Source organism: Marmota monax, unplaced genomic scaffold (genome assembly GCF_021218885.2).
Source record: "Marmota monax isolate L192 unplaced genomic scaffold, Marmota_monax_Labrador192_F-V1.1 WCK01_AAM20220418_F8-fsc00022, whole genome shotgun sequence".
NCBI lineage: Eukaryota > Metazoa > Chordata > Mammalia > Rodentia > Sciuridae > Marmota > Marmota monax.
Window position 1 is genome coordinate 4576344 of NW_026695215.1, and position 4411 is coordinate 4580754.

Genomic DNA, 4411 nt, shown 5'->3' on the forward strand with positions numbered 1-4411 from the left:
TTTTAATTTCATCTTCCATCCTGAAGCTTAATTTCGCTGGATACACAATTCTTGGTTGGAACCCATTTTCTTTCAGTGTTTGAAATATGTTATTCCAGGATCTTCTGGCTTTCAGAGTCTGTGTTGAAAGATCAGCTGTTATCCTGATTGGTTTACCCCTAAATGTAATCTGCTTCCTTTCTCTTGTAGCTTTTAAAATTCTCTCCTTATTCTGTATGTTGGGCATCTTCATTATAATGTGTCTAGGTGTGGATCTCTTATGATTTTCCACATTCGGCGTCCTGTAGGCTTCTAGGATTTGGGATTCTGTCTCATTCTTCAAGTCTGGGAAGTTTTCTCGTATTATTTCATTGAATAGATTGCTCATTCCTTTGGTTTGGACCTCTATACCTTCCTGTATCCCAATGACTCTTAAATTTGGTCTCTTAATGTTATCCCATATTTCTTGGATGTTCTGCTCATGGTTTCTTAACAGTCTTGCTGAGCTGTCTATGTTCTTTTCCAGTTGAAATACTTTGTCTTCATTGTCTGATGTTCTATCTTCTAAGTGTTCTACTCTGCTGGTAGTATTCTCCATTGAGTTTTTAAGTTGGTTTATTGCTTCCTGCATTTCTAGGATTTCTGTTTGTTTGTTTTTATAACCTCTATCTCCCTGTATAGTTGATCTTTTGCTTCCTGGATTTGTTTATGTAATTCATTGTCAAAGTGATCTTTCATTGTCTGATTTTGCTGTCTAATGTCTTCCTTGAGACTCCAGATCATCTGAAGCATGTATATCCTGAATTCTTTATCTGACATTCTATCTGCTGCAGCTATTACCTCTTCTAAAGTTGAGTTGACCTACATTGCTTGTGGTCCTTTCTTTCCTTGTCTTTTCATACTGCTTGTGTTTCTTTCTGCTTGGTGAAACTCTTGTGTTTTTGAAATTTTCCCCCTATGTATTTATATTGCTCTTGTATAGTTGAAAAGTCTCCCTTGCAGGGTCGGGCAGCGGCTGTGCTCCTCCTCCAATTGGGGTGATCTGTCTACCATGCTGACGGGCTGCTGGGCGTGTCTGCCGGTCGGTTGGAGGTCTGCCTACCTTGCAGGTGCGGGCGGCGGCTCTGCTCTGCCCCTCCTCCAATTGGTGTGACATGTCTACCACGCCCGTGGCCCCCTGGGCCTGTTCTGCCGGTCGGTTGCAGGTCTGCCTACGTTGCAGGCGTGGGCGGCGGCTCTGCTCTGCCCTTACTCCAATTGGGGTGACGTGTCTACCACGCCGGCGGGTCGCTGGGCTTCTTCCGGGTGCGGGAGGCGGCTCTGCTCTGCCCCTACTCCAATTGGGTGACGTGACTACCACGCCGGCGGGTCGCTGGGCCTGTTCTGGGCGTGGGTGGCGGCTCTGCTCTGCCCCTACTCCAATTGGGGTGACATGTGTACCACGCCGGCAGGTGATCCGCCGGTCTGTCGCAGGTCTGCCTACCTTGCAGGCGCGGGCCTCGGCTCTGCTCTGCCCCTCCTACCACGCCTGCGGTCCTCTGGGCCTGTTCTGCCGGTCGATCGCAGGTCTGCCTACCTTGTGGGCGCGGGTGGCGGCTCTGCTCTGCCCCTACTCCAATTGGGGTGACGTGACTACCACGCCGGCGGGCCGCTGGGCCTGTTCCAGGTGCGGGCGGCGGCTCTGCTCTGCCCCTCTGGCTTGATGACAAAGTGAGAGAGACTCGGGTGTTTGTGACTCACTTTCTTTACCAGGAGACCAACTGTTTCTGTCGCTGCTGATATCGATGAAGTTCTCTCCTCCGCCGCTTTCTGATGACATCAGATCTCTGCCATGTTGGTATCCCATGCGAATGGCAGCATTTCGTTCCCTTTGCCGGGTGACCAAGGCAACGGGTGAGTCCTGACCGGCCCTCACAAGCCCTGTCTCAATCCTGTTGCCACTGCCTATGAAGGCTCAGTTGGTATTTACCTCCACAGTACTCAGCAGGACCCGGACCGAGAAGCAGTTTCCGCGGGTTCTTTAGCCCTGGGCCAGAGCAGTTCCGGGAGCCGGAATTCGGCTGCTCCGGGCTCGGTGTATGTTCTGATAGGAGCAGGCTCCAAGAAGCAGTTTCCGCGGGTTCTTTAGTACTGAGCCTGAGTAATTTGTCTGCGAGATGCAGGCGAATGGCAACCTGAAATTACCTGTTCTATGGCTGAATGAGCTGTGATCAGTCGAAAACGGATGGTGATGTCAGCTCTCCACGATGGTGGCCGCTGGCTTTCTCTGTGGTCTGGCCAGTGTGGAGAACCGAATTGGACCACTTCCTTCCCCCGTCTCAAACCCAGAATTCAGCACTGAGCACGGTGATTGCACAGCTGGCAGAAGCCCGCAGAATCCGCAGCGCTGTATCTTTGCGTTGCTATCTCGTCGTTTCCCAGTGTGCGCCGCAGACTCTAGCCGCGGGGCGATTTGCTGAATAAGCAGCGTGACCCTCCGTGCGGACAAATCTCTCGCGTTTGAGCCCCCGTAGCTGATCCTCGTGCGATGGAAGTCCTTCCTCTAGATTGTGGAGCACCCCAATTTTGCTGGAAATTCCTAACAAGATAGCTTTTAGCCGTTCTAACTCGTCATTCTCCCGCACAGTGACGCGGTACACGGGGGTGATGCACTCCCTTCGCCGCCATCTTCCCTCCCTAGTCCGAGGGATATTTCTTTTCATCAATATTTTCATTCATAAAAGAAGTGTAAGAAATTGTGTTGTAGAATGCATGGGAAAACATAGAAAAGTATAAAGAAGAAAATTAAAACCACACATAATTAAACACCAAGAAGTACTGCATAAGAGTGAAACCAGCATGAGGACTGAAAAGATGGGTTTGCTGAAAGGGTAGGAAAGGGGATGTTTTCCCTTCTTTTTTTTTTTATTTTAAAAAATTAGGTGTTGATAGACCTTTATTTTATTTTGTTGTTTATATGTGGTGCTGAGAATCAAGCCCAGTGCCTTGCGAGGCAAGCACTCTACCGCTGAGCTACAACTCCAGCCCTGCTTTCCCTTTTTTTGATTTCTGGTTTGCAGAGACTTTCCCCAAACCTTTGAATGGAAATACAAAGGTGAAAGAGAGCTATAGAATGCTGGTAAACTTCAGAAACGTAGAATGCAGTCTTTTTTTTTAATATTTATTTTTTTTTTAGTTACAGGTGGACACAGTATTTTATTTTTTATGTGGTGCTGAGGATGGAACCCAGTGCCTCACGCGTGCTAGGTGAGCACTCTCCTCTGAGCCCCAGCCCCAGCCCCTAGAATGCAGTCTTTCTATGTTATCTTCACTCTGCACATATGTTGATCTTTCCCTGATGTTTTTCTAGAACATAGTTTAAACGGCTCCTTTGTATCCCACCTTGTGAATAGAGAGATCATCACTGATTAAAATACCCCCGCCCCGTGTACTTCTAGTTGGTTGTTTTTTGCTATTATAAATAGACTGTAGTCAGTATCCTTACACATCAAGTTTGTGTGGATCTCTATTATCTCCTTGAGATACTTTGGAGTAAAGACCACTTGATCAAAGGGTCTATGTACTTTTTCATGCTCCTGATACTTTTGCTGGATTGTGTTCTGAAAATATTCCATGAGCTTATTCCCCAAGGAGAGATGCTTGAGAAGGAGCAGACCCGGGGACCAGGGGGTGGACTCACAGGAAGTCGACCTGGGGAAAGGGACTGGGCCAAGCCTCAGGGACGGGCTAACAAGACAGGGAAGGGGAGGACTCTTGGGAAAGAACCCCAAGGATACGAGCCAGAACTAGCAGATGAGCTGAGGGCAACACTGGCTCTGGAGGAGCAGGTTAAAGACAGCAGCAGAGAAGTGCCACTGGGCTCTGTGGGCCCTACGACATTTTTTCTAAGGCTTCTGGGTATTCTATCACACATGGGGAAACCGAGGCACAGCACTGATGAGAAATGGCAGGACACAGATCCAGAGTGACATCTTCCATTCCAAATCCCGTGATGCTGCACTCAAGGTTTTCTGTACCCTTCAGGAAAGAGCTGGACTGATGTCACCCCTTTGGGCACTTTGTGATGACGCAGGGCGCCCTTTCTAACCCAAGTGAATGAAGGAGCCATGACCATGAAGGGGACAATCTCTCCAAAATAAATGGATCATTCAAGCCCCAAGGCCACTATCCTGTGATATGTACTGTTCCTAAGCATAATAGGGAGTTTTAGGAGGCTCTTCTTAAAAGGATCCCTTGGCTCCCGGTCCAGATCCATAAATTGCAAGTGATTGTGAGGAGTTGCACCTGAGTGAGGCCTGACAATTATGCAGCAGGTCACAGCAAGCCGAGCCCACTGGGACCTGACACGGCACCGTGCTGCTCCACCAGGGTGCCTGCCCAAAGCCTGCATGATTTCAACACTAGCCGCTTTCCCCAGACTCGCCTTGGTAAC